Raw genomic sequence first — 16,398 nt, forward strand, 5'->3', positions numbered from 1 at the left:
CCAGAGGTCTGAAGTCATGCTGTTGGCAATGTTGGTTCCTTCTGAGGGCTATGAGGGAAGGCTCTGTTCCAGGCTATTCTCCTTGGCTTGTAGACTGACCATCTTCTCGCTCACTTCTTGCTGTAGGTTCGTATTGTTTCCCCCTATGCTCATGTCTCCGGGACCAAATTTCCCTTTTTTATAAAGATACCCGCCATATTGGATTAGGGTCCACTCTAATACCCTCCTTTTTTTTTTTTTTTAACATTTATTTATTTTTGAGACAGAGAGAGACAGAGCATGAACAGGGGAGGGGCAGAGAGAGAGGGAGACACAGAATCTGAAATGGGCTCCAGGCTCTGAGCGGTCAGCACAGAGCCCGACGCGGGGCTCGAACCCACGGACCGTGAGATCATGACCTGAGCCGAAGTCGGACGCTTAACCGACTGAGCCACCCAGGCGCCCCTCTAATGCCCTCCTTTTAAGTTGATGACCTCTATGAAGACTCTGTCTCCAAATGAAGTCACATTCTGGGGGTACTGAGAGTTAGACCTTCAACACAGGCATTTTTGACAGGGGACACAATTCAACCCATAACAGCGTCTCTCTGGCCCCTGCATAACGTGACAAGGAATGACATTCCACTTTTCCCCGCCTCAACATGTTATTCGGTCAGTTTCAAAATGCAGAGTCAAGTAGAAAGACTTTCGCAGTGGACACGTTAAATCTACCACCGAGATTCAATCGTTAACATTTTACTACACTCATTTTATCACGTACCCGCTGAAGTAATAACATCTTTATGTAAATTAAAAAGAACACCTGCTATACCAGATGGAAGCCACCTCATGCCAGGGCTCACCACTTGGCGAGTGTAGCGTGGCCTGGATTTCACGCCCCATGCTCCCTCTGTCAGGCACCCTTGGGCAGTGCACAACCTGTACCCCTGTCCTTTTTGACCCCGAAGACAATCCTCCAAAGAAGCAGCAGGGCGATAGAACGTCTACAGAGCCCTTGCTCCTTTTTCAAGGAAGTTTGTAATGAAGTTATTCACCGAATTTACACAGAACTTACACACAGCACAATGTATAGTCCTGGGCTGGCATGTGGTTGGCATTTAGCACAGACAGTTGGACCAATGGACGATTTACTTAGTATAAGACGGTTGAGCGAGAGAACGATTCGTTCACTGAATCTACTTCTGTATGAATTCAGTTTATATGAACAATAACTAGGAGTCGAAAAAGTGTCCAGACACCAAAGTCAGGGGGTGCCCACCAGGAAGAAATGTGTTCCTAGAAGTGGCTTTCGTGGCACAATTATTGAAATGCCTCAAGATGACAATTATCCTGAAGCCCTTTGGTTGACCACGCGTGTTGCTTCTACTGGGTTTCTGCTCACATTTAGTCCTTTACCAGGTACCGCTTGGTCCCGTGGGGGGAATGTTCGCCAACACGCAACTATAGGGGATTAGAGCTGCATGTTTGTGGGGGACTCAGCAGGATCACCATCTAAGGCCAGGAGAGAATCATTGAAGGTCTAGCCAACAAGAAGAGCAAAACAATATTTGTCAGGGCAGTGACTTTGGAGATAGCTGGCATCCCCCCAGGCTGGAGACTGAGTTAATATTAACGGGCCCAAGGTGATGTGGGCTTGTGCAATCCTGAGCCTGGCCACCTCCTCCCCGGCTGACAATCCTGTTTGTCCACTCTGCCTCTTGCCCCTCAGCCGCCCTTCGGTTAATGCCCAGCGAGGAGGTTGTAGGCTGGGTCTCTGGGCAGCAGCTGATGATGCTGTCACTCTGAACCAAGAATGTCCAGCGCGACTCCGCCCCATCAGTATGCCTTCAGTGGGGGCCACGGAGTGTCCGGGGGCAGGAGCACTGGTATTCAAATCACTGTCTTTCAGCAGAAGGGCGTGTTAGCCCAGACGTGTCTGTGACAGGGGAGTACGCTCTCAGACCTCCTTACACCTCATCTTGCCTCGCCAACCAATCCTCCTCGCTTAACAGCCTCCTCACCCACGGCAACATTCAGCAAAGTGCATTCCATGGAAGCCTAGAGATGATTTGTAAAAAGAAAAACAGGGGCTTCAGGGTCAAATAAAACTTGAGAAACGCCACATCTTCTCTTTCCCACTTGGATGGTAATACTTGGGAGAGGCTAAGAAATCACACTCGGTCTAGAGTTTTCCAAAGCCATTTCACCAAGGTCCCTTTTCCTCCCATAACACAAACTAACATGGGAAATGTCTCGGCATCTCTGGCCTCTTCTGCTTCTCTGTCTTTCATACTCTCCCCTTCTCTAGGCACCCTGCCTTCTTGCTTCCCTTGACCATGCCAGACACTCCTGCCCCAGGGCCTTTGCATCACCACATTCCCTATGCCTTGGCTACTCTTCTTCCAGATAGCTTACTTTCTCATCTGCCTTGGGTTTCTCAGTGAGGCCTTCCCTCACCACTCTGTCTGAGCATGTCTCTCATACCCCAACACTTCCCATCTCCTGTCCCTGCATTATTTTTTGCTGTAAGACTCATCACTTACCCCTATTCTACGCACGGTATTGACTTACCAGGACTGTTGCTTATCCCCCATGGAGCTCCTGTGTGCAGGGATCTTGTCTGTTTTGTTCACAGCTGTGCATAGTAGATGCTTACTAAATAAGTGAATGCGTGTGTCCACACGAGAAATCACACACTTTGTACATTGTTCTGTCTTTTGCTTTTTACCATATTAAAAAAAAAATTTTTTTAACGTTTATTTATTTTTGAGACAGAGAGAGACAGAGCATGAACGGGGGAGGGACAGAGAGAGAGGGAGACACAGAATCTGAAACAGGCTCCAGGATCTGAGCTGTCAGCACAGAGCCCGACGCGGGGCTCGAACTCACGGACCGCGAGATCATGACCTGAGCCGGAGTTGGCCGCTTAACAGACTGAGCCACCCAGGCGCCCCTACCATATTTTGTTTAGAGATCTTGCCCTATCAGCCTATATAGAGTTAGCCTATGTATGACATTCAAAAGCCTGCATGACATTCTATTAGAGAGATGTCCCTAATTTTATGTAATCGATTCCCTGTTGAAGGACATTTAGGGTTTTTTTTTGTTTTTTGTTTTGTTTTTTTTTTTTTTTTTGCTCTTCAATGCTGCAATTAGAAAGAACTTTTTTCCTTACGTTTGTTATTTGTAAATATTTCCATGGGGTAAATTCCTAGTGGTGAAATTCCTGAATCAAAAACTAGGGTATTTTTTTTCTACTTTTAACTTTAACAGATGTCACAAAACTATCTTTCCGCAAGATTGCACCTACTTCCATCCTCCCCCCGCCTCTATTATTGAGAAGATCTGTTTCTTCACGTGTCAACAGCAGTGAGTATCGTCAACCTGGCACATTTATGCCAATCTGACAGGTGGCATATGGCACTCTGGTTTGTGTTTTTAAAATTAGGAATGGGGTTGAGAAATCTCTTATATTCCCATTGGGCGTTTGTATTTATTTACTTAATCTTTAAAAATCTATTTTGAGACAGAGAGCGAGCAGGGAAGGGGCAGAGGGAGGGAGAGAGAGAATCCCGAGCAGGATCCGCACCCTCGGCACAGACCCCGACGCGGGGCTCGAACTCACGAACCGGGAGATCACGACCTGAGCTGAAACCAAGAGTTGGGCGCTTACCCAGCACCCCTGTCTCTATTTTTCTGTACTCTGCCTGTTTAAGTCCTTTGCCCATTACTCTCCTCGGTTACTTACTGTCTCCTTATAGATTTGAGAGAGTTCTTTAAAATTAAAATGATTCTCTGTCATATCAGCTACAAGATTTCCCAGCTTGTCCTTAGGCTTTGTTTATGGCATTTATGGCATGGCGTTTGCATACGTATTTTTTTTTTTAAACAACTTGATGTAAAATTATCATGAAAGCCATTGGATTAGGAGTAATAGCTTAAAATGTCAGGAATTTCACTGGCTTCTTTGCAGACCATTGGTCATACAGTTATTGTTACTAGTACATTTAAAGCTAATTTGTATTATGTTGTCTTTCATTGTGGTAAAACATACAACATTCACGATCTTACCACGTGTAAGTATACATCTGGGTAGTACCAAGACATTCCCACAGTTGGGCAACCATTACCACCTGCCAGCCCAGAGCCCTTTCCGTCTTGCAAAACTGAAACCCTGTCCCTGGCAAACGCTGCCTTCTCGTCTCCTCTGCCCCTCACCCCCGGCACCCCGCTTTCTGTCTCTGTGACTTCCATACTCTAAGTACCTCGCAGAATTGCAGTCTCACGGTATTTGCTCTTGCGCGACTGGCTAATTTCACTGCCTCAACTTCGTGAAGTAGAAGAGGCCAAAGCAGGCGTCCTGGGCTTGTTCCTGATCTTGGAAGAAAACTTTCAGTCTTTCCCCATTGAGGATGATGTTAGCTGTGGGCTTTCCATACGTGGCCTTGATGCTGTTGAGGGAGCTTCTTCCTATTCCTCTTTTCTTGGAGTGTTTTTTATCATGAAAGGGTGTGAAAAATGTTGTCAAATGTTTCTTCTGCATCAACTGAGACAGTCACGTGTTTTGGTTTTTTTCTCTTCATTCCGTGGATGCGATGTATTGTATTGATTGATTTCCATATGTGACCCATGTTTGCATTCCAGGACTAACTCCCGCTTGGTCGGGACGTATGATCCTCCTACTGTACTGCTGAATTCTCCTTGCTAGTGTTCGGTTGGGTGTGTCATCCATATTCATCAGAGATGTTGGTCTGTGCTTTTCTTTTCTTGTAGCGTCTTTGTTCTGGCTTTGGTATTGGAGTAATGCTGGCCTCGTAAAATGAGTTAGGAAGTGGTCCCTCCTCTTCGATTTTTTTGGAAGAGTTTGAGGAAGGCATCTGTGAATTCTTTTTTTTTTTTTCTAATATGGTGATAATTCTATCCATTCTTTAGCAGGATGTTCTTTAACCTCCATGCATTTGGAGGCTTCCCAAATTCTTCGTTGCGGTTGATTTCAAGTTTCGTAGCGCTGTGATCTGAAAATATGCATGGTATGATCTCAATCCTTTTATATTTATTGAGGGTTGTTTTGTGACCAGTATGTGATCTATTTTGGATAATGTTCTGTGTGCTCTTAAGAAGAGTGTGTATTCTGCTGCTTTGGGATGAAAAGTTCTGAGTGTATCTGTCAAGTCCATCTGGCCCATAGTATCATTCAGAGCCATCATTTCTTTATTGATTTTCTGCCTAGATGATCTGTCCCTTGACAATTCTATCCATTACTCAATGTTCATCACAGTGATTTCAGGACTAGATTCCTTAGTGCCTCTTCCCCATTTAGCCCATCCCCCCTCCCACAACCCCTCCAGCAACCCTCAGTTTGTTCTCCATATTTAAGAGTCTCTTTTGTTTTGTCCCCCTCCTTGTTTCTTTATTATTGTTGCTTCCCTTCCCTTATGTTCATGTGTTTTGTATCTTAAAGTCTTCATATGAGTGAAGTCATATGATTTTTGTCTTTCTCTGACTAATTTCACTTAGCATAATACCCTCTAGTTCCATCCACGTTGTTGCAAATGGCAAGATTTCATTCTTTTTGATTGCCAAGTAATACTCCATTGTATAGATATACCACATCTTCTTTATCCACTCATCCATTGAGGGACATTGGGCTCTTTCCATACTTTGGCTATTGTTGATAGTGCTGCTATAAACATGGGGGTGCATGTGTCCCTTCGAAACAGCACACCTGTATCCCGTGGATAAATGCCTCGTATGCAATTGCTGGGTCGTAGGGTAGTTCTATTTTTAATTTTTTGAAGAACCTCCATACTGTTTTCCAGAGTGGCTGCACCAGCTTGCATTCCCACCAACAATGCAAAAGAGATCCTCTCTCTGTGCATCCTCACCAACATCTGTTGTTGCCTGAGTTGTTATCGTTAGCCATTCTGACAGGCGTAAGGTGGTATCTCATTGTGGTTTTGATATTTCCCTGATGATGAGTGATGTTGAGCATTGCTTCATGTGTCGGTTGGCCATCTGGATGTCTTCCTTGGAGAAGTGTCTATTCATGTCTTTTGCCCATTTCTTCACTGAATTATTTGTTTTTTGGGTGTTGAGTTTGATCAGTTCTTTATAGATTCTGGATACTAACCCTTTATCTGATATGTCATTTGCAAATATCTCCTCCCATTCTGTCGGCTGCCTTTTAGTTTTGCTGATTATTTCCTTCGCTGTGCAGAAGCTTTTTCTTTTGATGAGGTCCCAGTAGTTCATTTTTGCTTTTGTTTCCCTTGCCTCTGGAGACAGTGTTGAGTAAGAAGTTGCTGCGGGCAAGATCAGAGAGGTTTTCGCCTGCTTTCTCCTTGAGGATTTTGATGGCTTCCTGTCTTACATTGAGGTCTTTCATCCATCTTGAGTTTATTTTTGTGTCTGGGGTAAGAAAGTGGTCCAGGCTCATTCTTCTGCACGTCACTGTCCAGTTTTCCCAGCACCGCTTGCTGAAGAGACTGCCTTTTTCTATTGGATATTCCTTCCTGCTTTGTCAAAGATGAGTTGGCCATACGTTTGTGGGTTAAGAAAGAATTCCTGAAGACATCTTTGGTGGAAAAAGGTGATTTTATTAAAGCACAGAAACAGGACCTGTGGGCAGAAGAGCTGCTGGGGACCCTGAGGAGAGGCTGGTCTTATACTTGGGAGTTGGGGGAGGTAAGTTAAAGGGAAGTTTTCAAGGAGATTTTCAAATGCTAAAGAAGACTCACATGATCCTGGAGGCCTAGCTATTGTCAAGCTAAGGTTGTTTTCCCCCGTAGCAAAGCATTAGCATTAAGACAGTAGGGGGTTCTTGGAGAAATGTTACACTCTGTATTTGCCTCAAGTATTTGTCAATGGGCTACGGGTTAGGAGGAAATGTAATTTTACCTGCCATTTCTTTCTTGCCTTTGTTCCCCACACCGCTATGGAGGGGTGATGTTGGGGCTCCAGGAAGCTGAGTCTATAGGTTTCTGGAGATTAGGCTATCGATAAGACTGCCTTTTTCTTGTAATTTACTAAGATATTTGTAAACGGAAGGTGACTCAGGTCCAGCAGGACTTGTGATCTCTATCAGTTACTCATTTGTTTTTCCCCTTTCCTTTGTTCTTGGGCAGCCAGGAGTGCCCGAGGGGTGTTTGTGGCCCCTCTGCTTGCCTTATGCTCCCTCATCAATTATTACAATATTACTGACTATATTCCCTATGTTGTACTTTTCATCTCCTTGACTTATCTATTTTATTTTATTTTAGTTATTTATTTATTTAAAAAAATTTTTTTTTAACGTTTATTTATTTTTGAGACAGAGAGAGACAGAGCATGAATGGGGGAGGGTCAGAGAGAGGGAGACACAGAATCCGAAGCAGGCTCCAGGCTCCGAGCCGTCAGCACAGTGCCCGATTCGGGGCTCGAACTCACGGACCGCAAGATTATGACCTGAGCCGAAGTCGGCCGCTTAACCGACTGAGCCACCCAGGCGCCCCTTGACTTATCTATTTTATAACCGGAACTTTGTGCCTTTAAATCTCCTTGATCTTTTTCATCATCCCCTTCTCCCCTTCCCCTCCAGCAACAACCAGTTTGTTTTCTGTGTTTAAGGCTCTGTTTACTTTTGTTTGTGTGTTTTGTGTTTGGGTTCCACATATAAGTGAAATTATATCTCTTAGTGTTTCTCTGGAAGACTTATTTCACTGAGCACAATACCCTCCAGGTTCGTCTATGTTGTTGCAAATGGTACAATCCCATTCTTTTTATGGCTGAGTAATATTCCATTATATATATATATATATATATATATATATATACACACACACATATATATATATATATATATATATACATATATATATATACACACACACACACACACACACACACACACATACACACACACATTATATATATACACATTATATAACAATATATATATACATACATATATATACATTATATAACATAATATATATACATACATATATATTATATATACATACATATATATACACATATACATGTATATATATACATATACATAAACACCACATCTTCTTTATCTATTCAGCTATTGATGGACACATTTGGGTTGCTTCCATATTTTGGCGATTGTAAATAATGTTGCACTAAACGTAGGAGTGTATATATCTTCTCCAATCAGGGTTTTCATTTTCTTTGGGTAAATATCCAATAGTAGATTTACTGGATCATATGATATTTCTATTTTTAATTTTCTGAGGAATCTCCATACTGTTTTGCCACAGTTGGCTGCACCAATTTACATTCTCACCAACGGTGCACGAGGGTTCCCTTTTCTCTGCATCCTCATCAACCTTTGTTATTACTTGTCTTTCTGACATTAGCCATTCTGACAGGTGTGAGGTGGTATTTCATCGTGGCTTTGATGTGCATTTTCCTGATGAGTGATGTTGAGCATGGTTTCATGTGTCTGTTGGCCATCCGGATGTCTTTTTCGAGACATGTCTGCTCAGGTCCACTGCCCATTTTAAAATTTAATACATTGGGTTTTTTTGTTTTTTTTTTTTTTGGTGTTGAGTTGTGTAAGTTCTTTATACCTCGTGGATATGAACCCCTTATTGGATACATCATTTGCAAATATCTTCTCCCACTAAGTAGGCTGCCTTTTTGTCTTGTCAATGGTTTCCTTCGCTGTGCAAAAGCTTTTTGTTTTGGTGTGGTCCCAATAGTTTATGTTTGCTTTTGTTTTTCTTGCCTGAGGAGAACTATGCTGCTAAAGATGATGTCGAAGAAACTACTGCGTATGTTTTCTTTTAGGAGTTTTATGGTTTTGGGTCTCGCATTAGGTCTTTAATCCATTTTATTTTTGTGTATGGTGTAAGAAAGTGGTCCACTTTGTGTGAATTCATCTTTCAATGTCTGATAGAATTCACCAGTGAAGCCATGTGGTCCTGGGGGCTTTTTTGTTGGGAGTTAACTATCAATTCAATCACTTTACTAGTTATACATCAGATGTAGCTAGTACCATGTGTCAATCTTCTATTTCTTCATGATTCATTCTTGGTAGGTTGTGTGTTTCTAGGAATTGATCTACTGTATCGAGATTATGCAATTTGTGGGCATTCAAGTTTTTCATAGTATTTCCTTATTATGATCCTTTTTATTTGTGTAAAAGAATGTCCCCTCTTTCATTTCTGATTTTAATTATTTGATCCTTCTCTTTTTCTCTTAGCTAGTCTAGCTAAAGATTTGTCAATGTTGTTAATCTTTTCAAAGAACCAACTCTTGGTTTTGTTGATTTTCACTCTCGTTTTATTTTTTGAAATTCTCTATTTTGTTTATCTCTCCTCCGATCTTTATCATTTTATTCCTGTGCTGGCTTTGGGTTAGTTTGTTCCTTTTTTTCCTTTTCTAGTTCCTTAAAATACGAAGTTGGTTGCTGATCTGAGATTTTTCTTCTTTGTAACGTAAATGCTTACAGCTACAAACTTCCCTCTTAGGACTGCTTTCTCTGCGTCTCGTAAGTCTTGGCCTGATGTGTTTTTATTTTCACTTGTGTTAAGATATTTTCTAATTTCTCTTGTGACATCTCCTTTAACCCATTGGTTGTGTAAGAATTGTTAATTTCCATACATTTTTGGATTTTCCAGTTTTTCTTCTGCTACTGATTTCTAGTTTTCTTCTGTTGTGGTTAGTAAAGGTACTTTGTATGATTCCAGTCTTTAAAAATTTGTTACAGCTTGTTTTGTGGCCTAACACATGGTCTGTTCTGGAGAATGCTCCCCGTGCCCTGGAGAAAAAAATGTATTCTGCTGCTGTTGGTGGAGTGTTCTGTGTATGTGTGTTAGCCCAGCTGGTCTATAGTGTGGTTCAAGTCCTTCTTTTCCTTATTGATCTTCTGTGTGGTTTCCTGTCAGTTATTCAAAGTAGAGCATTGATTCTCCAGTTACTGTGTTGCTACCTCTCCCTTCAACTCGGTTAATGTTTGCTTCACGTATTTAGGGGCACTGAGGTTGGCTGCATAAATATGAGATGCATTAACCAATGCTGTCTTCAAGGACATTGCTTCTTTTAAAAAATTTTTTAAATGTTTATTTATTTTTGAGGCAGAGAGAGAGACAGAGCACAACCGGGGGAGGGGCAGAGAGAGAGGGAGACACAGAATCCGAAGCAGGCTCCGGGCTCTGAGCTGTCAGCACAGAGCCCGATGTGGGGGTTTGAACCCACAAACTGTGACACCATGACCTGAGTGACAGTCAGACGTTTAACTGACTGAGCCACCCAGGTGCCCCCAGGACAATTGATGATTTTTATGTTTAATTGTGTGATCTGACCAGAAGTCCAAACACCAGTGTTTAAGGTGGGTGTGAGCCTTTAACACTCTGACTAATTTTGATCCCCACATAAGCGCAGACCCCTTAGCTTCCTCCCTGTTGAGTGATCTACCTGGCTTGGCCTTGCCTCTTTCTCTCTTTGTCACTCTTCTACTGAAACCTAGGCTATTAATTAGGTGTCCTGTCCCACTCCTAGAGAAGCCCATCTCCTGTCATTTCTGGCTTTCCATCTCTGTTATTAAATTGTGGGTTTCAAGGGCTCCTGGGTGGCTGAGTCGGTTAAGCGTCCGACTCTTGATTTCGGCTCAGGTCATGATCCCACGATCATGAGATCGAGCCCCATGTTGGGCTCCATGCTGAGTCTGGAGTCTACTTCGGATTCTCTCTCTCTCTCTCTCTCTCTCTCTCTCTCTCTCCCCCTCTGCCCCTCTTCCCTCTTCATGCTCTCTCTCTCTCAAATAAAAATAAAATAAGACAAAATAATAAATTGTGGGTTTCAGCCAACATTTCATCTTGCCTGGCACAGGGCCTGGACAGTGTGCGTGCCCAGTGCGTATGAATTAAGTGGATACGTGAACACTAGCAGTGACCTGGATTCTACACATGGAAAGGGAGGCCCCGAGACAAGAAGATTAGGAATGGGCTCATCACACTCACTCTTGGGCCAGGCCCACCATTCTTTAATGTCGTCTAGGGAGGGGGCCCGGCCTGAAAGAGCGGGGTTGAACTCAGGCAGTTATTTTCGCACGGGGTTCACCATCGTTCCCACAAAGAGGGGAATGTTGGTACTCTCATCCCTGATGACGACTAAGAAGGACCTGTTGAACTTGACGGACAGATGCTCAGACCAGGTGCTCCCTTCCGAAGGCGTGGCTCCAGAATAGTCTGTCACATTCTCATCGATGCTCAGCACAGCTTTAGGCCTTATGGCATGGAGGGGAGAGACACAGGGGGCTATTTGAGGCAGAGACGGGCTACACCTTCCCCCACCTGGAGTTGGGAACAGGGCCCTATGGGATGGGATGAGAGCTGTCTTGGGGGTTCCAGGGAGGGATGTTTCCGAAGGCCCATCAAGGACCCGGGTCTTTCTAGCATTTCCTTGAAATAAAAACGAAAACAATGGCAAATAGGCAGTATTGCTGGCTGGGTGTCTACTATTTGGGCGTTTTTACTAAAGGACCACAGGACTCACAACGGATTTATCATGGTGTAGTGGAAAAGATACGAATTTCCATCACAAGGATCTGGGTTCCATCCCATTTTCCCCACTAGCTAACTGTGTCACCTCAAAGAGATGACTGGTATCCTTGAAACCTTGGTTTTCTAAAAGGGAAAATCAGAGCTATCCAATATGATGTCCCGGGACCACAAATGTGCTTCACGCTGGGAGTTTCATTCAGTGTAGGTGCTCATTAGAAGTGTGTGTGTGTGTGTGTGTGTGTGTGTGTGTGTGTGTGTTTCCATGTGTGAATGGTGTGCATGTGTGGGTGTGGATGGAGACTAGTAAGTGAAAGTTCTTTATCTGGTAATTCTGGGCTCCATCAGCTGGCCATGTTACTTACCCAACCATCTTGAGAACACAACTCCTTAATCCTTTTCTCCCCAGGGGCTGGCCCCTTCTCTGTGCCTAATATACTCAGGCCTCAGCCTCTCCCATCACCTGGGCAGTCCATGACTGTCCATGACTGATGATTTGACTGTCCCGCCTGTCATCCCCTGACCTTAGTTGATGGTGGAAAGTATGTCACCTGTTGTGTTTGGGAAATTGAATAACACATGCTTAGCTGCACCTGCCCTATCCCATCCCTGACCGTCAAGGAAAGTTTACTAACTAAATATTTAAGAACATTTTTGCATGTTTCCTTTTGAACCATCGCAAGCTGGGGGTAAAACCTACCATGAAAGAAAATGTAATTCACCAGAACAAGAGCCGTGTCTTTGTCAAGATCTTTGATGAAATCCACAGTTTTCCTTTGGGTTTCCTTTTCTATATACTGGTTGATCCATTTCTTGGCCTCTTTGTTGTCTCTGAAGTGGACGGAGAAGGCTTCTGAGGGGTCCAGCTTCCTGACATTCTCCGAAAACGTATGTACTTGCTTCCAATTCTTGTCGATGAATAGTATACTTCTGGCGGTCAGCTGGCATTGGCTGTCGAGACGCTGTAAGCCTTTTAGATATTGGCCTCAGGTGTCTCCTTGAAGTTAAAATCTAGGCCCTGCAGGATCTGGGTGCGAGTGTCACCGTTGGTCCCCAGGGAGAGAATCGAAAAGGCTATTGCGACGCTCATGGGGGAGCAGATGATGTTGTTGTTGGAGTGATGAGCCAGTTCATGGTGCGAGCCGAAGGCACACTTGGCCAGTTTGGGGGCTATGCTGGGGGAGGGTGCCTGCAGATGGGGCTTGGAAGCGTGTGCAGGGAGCCGGGAACCTGACAGCACAGACCTGCCGACAGGAGGAGGCCCCACGTGAAGGAGGATGGCATTGTCCTGCGAGACAGAGAAGGGGCACCACACCCACGTCAGGCCACACGGTGAGTCCCTCGGCCACTGAGTGACACCACGGGAAGCATCCAGAGCTTACCGAACCCCTACCGTGTGCCGGCCCAGTGCCGAGGACTTCCCTTCACCCTCATCGTGGAGGACAGAACAGCAGCAGAGGCTCTACAGGGCTCCCCACCTGCCAGGCCCCCTTGTAAGCCCCTTGCCGTCTCATCTCCTGGCCCTCTTGTAATGGCCTGTGACCCAGGGCATATGATAATCGTCCATTTACAGATGAGGAGACCAAAGGCCCAGAGAGGTTTAAGTCACCTGCCCGAGGCCACAGGGCAGGAAAGTAGCAGGTCCGGAATCACAGACCCGGGCAGGCTGGGTCTTGGCAGTGGCACTAACACCCGCAGTGGCCTGTGTGCAAGTGCCACGGCCCCTATTTTACATCAGAGGAAACTGAGGCACAGGAAACATAATGTACGGGTGTGCAACTACCCAGGGAGCAGGTCAGATCAAGTGCAGGGATGCCTAGATCTGGAATAGTCCCCCACTGGTCCCCATTGACATGAGGCTGCTGCCCAGAGAGGGTAAGATCTTGCCCAATGACACACAGCCAGAACCACCCCCGCCTCCGACCGTGGTCCAGACTCTCCCTGACTCCATACTTCAACGTCCCTTTTCTCGTAGCTGCTACAGCCGTCATGGAACAGGCCCTCTGAGCCTGGAGTCGGTTATTAGCCGACCCTCCAGCATTCCGGGCCTGGCGGATACGGCTCGCAAAAGCACTGAGGGCCCTCACCCCTCAAGGCACTCACAGACGTTGACTTATTTCAGCAGCTTGAGGCTGGGAGAGCAGTTCAGGAACATGTTCAAGGCCACACAGCTGGTCAGGCAGAGCTGGCACCAGACAGGTCTCCATGCCCCTGGGCTGGTGCTCCGCACACGGGGGTGCTCACCTGGTAACTTTCTCCCTGAAGCGGGAACTTGGCTGCATCTGAGGGCTGAGCCCACAGGGCGTCAGGGGTCTCAAGCTCGGTACCATGGACCTTCTGGGCTGGAAAACTCTATGCTGTGGGGGGGCTGTCCCGTGCATTGTAGGACGTTTAGACGCATCCTAGACAAAATTTGCTGCCCATAGCAACCTCCCAACTCCCAGGTGTGATGATCAAAAATTCTCCAGACGTTGCCCGGCGCCCCCTGGGGTCAAAGTGCCCTTGTGCAAGGGGGAGGAGGGCTTCAGAGCACGTGGCCCACTCAGGAGGCCTCCTTTTCCCTAGTTGGACAGACTTCTCATTTCAGAGCAGGTTCGGGTCAAGGGAGTCCCAACTTGCTCACTGGGGCCAAAGTATTCACTGGATCCAGTTGGTTTGGGGTGTTCATGCTTCTTGGGTAGGGGCCCTGTCTGAGGGTACCAGGATTCTGCTCTGACATGTCATGTCGGGCCTTCAGGAGACCACAGCAGATCTCCTCACCTGTCACTTTGGGAACCCAGATGCTCCTGGGGTCCTTCTGCCATTGGGAGCTTAATGACAAGCTCCTCTGAGTGTGGGGGCTGTGCCCGACATACAGTCACATACGGCGGCAGCCCCTAGAAGCTTTTCTCTCTCTCTTTCTTTCCTTCCTTCAGTCCTCCTTATTTCCCTCCCCCTTCCTCCCTTCCTCCTTTCTTTCTTTCCTTCTTTCTTTCTTCCTCTCTCTCTCTTTCTTTCTTTCTTTCAAGTTTATTTATATTGAGAGATAGAACATAAACAGGTGAGGGACAGGGAGAGAGAGAGAGAGAGAGAGAGAGAGAGAGACTCTCGAGTAGGCTCTGCATTGTAAGTGCAGAGCCCTACACGGGGCTCCATCCCACAAACCGTGAGATCACGACTTGAACCGAAATCAAGAGTTGTGCACCTAACCGACAAAGTCACCCAGGCACCCCAAGAAGCCTTTCTTGAGCTGGGCCCATGGTGAGTCCCAGGTCCCAGCCCCCAAATTGTCTTTGGTTCCTGCAGTCAACTCCCCTGGCCCCGCCCCCCCCCCCCCCCCCCCCAGACACCGCCTGAGTCCCAGCCCTATGCCTGGATGGCAGGTGTCTCGGAGACGCTGGTCCCTCCAGTGACAGAGGGGTGATGGGGAAAGGAGGTAGTGAAAATCATACTTTTTAGCTTCAGGCAGACCTGGTTCTAACCTGCCTCGATCACTCACTAGCAATGGACCCAGCACAAACGCTTTTAATCTCTCTGAGCCCAGTCTTTGAAATGAGATTGTTGGAGAAGCAAGCGAAGCCAGGCTAGCCATCAAAACTCATGGCCATCGCTTACATACAGCACTGTCGCCTCTCCCCCACCCCCCTATCAACCCTCAGTTTGTTCTCTGTATTTAAGAGTCTCTTACGGTTTGCCTTCCTCCCTCTCTGTAAGTTTTTTTTTTCCCTTCCCCTCCCCCATAGTCTTCTGCTAAGTTTCTCAGGATCCACATACGAGTGAAAACATATGGTATCTGTCTTTTTCTGCCTGACTTATTTCACTTAGCATAATACTCTCCAGTTCCATCCACGTTGTTGCAAATGGCAAGATTTCATTCTTTCTCATTGCCAAGTAGTATTCATTGCATGGTATATATAAACCACATCTTCTTTATCCATTCATCAGTTGATGGACATTTGGGCTCTTTCTACAATTCGACTGTTGTTGATAACGCTGCTCTAAACATTGGGTTGAATCACAGGAATCTATCCCCAAAACCAAGAGCACATTGTGTATACTGTATGTTAGCTAACTTGACAATACATTCTATTAAAAGAAAAGATTAAAGGATTAACGAAAAGTTCGGAAATCAATAATGAAGTCACTTTAAAAAAATCTATCCTAAGAAAATAATCAAATATCAACTAGATGCACAAAATCTCAGCATCCACACGTTTATCATGGCATTATTTATAATAGGTGAACCCTGGAAACATCCAAATGACCAGATATATAAAACTAGTTAAACAGATTACGGTACCATAAGTGATGGACTAAGATATAAGTTTTTTAAGCCATACGTTAAAAAAATAGTGAAATATATAGGAAATCATTGCAATATATTAATAAATGAAATAACAAGTACAAAATGGAAAAAAAAAAAAAAAAAAAAAAAAAGAAACGCATGGCCAGAGGAACCCGAGAGATAATTCTTAGAGGGGTGAGGGTGGTAGGTTTCGCAAATGAAAGCTTTTACAACCAGCGAGGGGCCAACGAGTGGGAGACGGGGCCATGAACCCAGATAAGAAAGGGGACGAGGTGACGGACAAGATAGCAGGGTTATCTGAGGAGTTAATGAATACATCTCAATCTTTCAGAGGAGGAGGTCCAAGGACAAGACCAAGGCCGGGGTCCACTGTGCAGGAGGGCGGGGGCCAGGGAGCAGGGGTGGGGGGACCATGGGCCATCCTTTGGAAATCTGGTTGAGCAGGCTACCATGGGGAAAAGCTGAAAGGGCATTCGCTTTCTCCAGTAAGATAATTAAGTGGGTGGCATGGAGTCTGCAGGGCAAGGCCAAGGACTCTGGCTCTGGCTGGGCTTTAGAAGGAACCAGGTAAGAGAAGGAGCCTGAAGCACGTTAGAGAAGCGTGTTAGAGAACACGGAAGGGGGC

General features: G+C 45.4%; 1 pseudogene; it reads right to left on the reverse strand.

The window, feature by feature from the left end:
* Positions 1 to 11,027: 11,027 nt before the first annotated feature.
* LOC132669796 (alpha-1-antiproteinase 2 pseudogene) lies at positions 11,028 to 13,207 on the reverse strand (annotated as a pseudogene).
* Between the last annotated feature and the right edge of the window lie 3,191 nt (positions 13,208 to 16,398).

This window comes from Panthera onca, chromosome B3 (genome assembly GCF_046562875.1).
Source record: "Panthera onca isolate mPanOnc1 chromosome B3, mPanOnc1 haplotype 2, whole genome shotgun sequence".
Classification (NCBI taxonomy): domain Eukaryota; kingdom Metazoa; phylum Chordata; class Mammalia; order Carnivora; family Felidae; genus Panthera; species Panthera onca.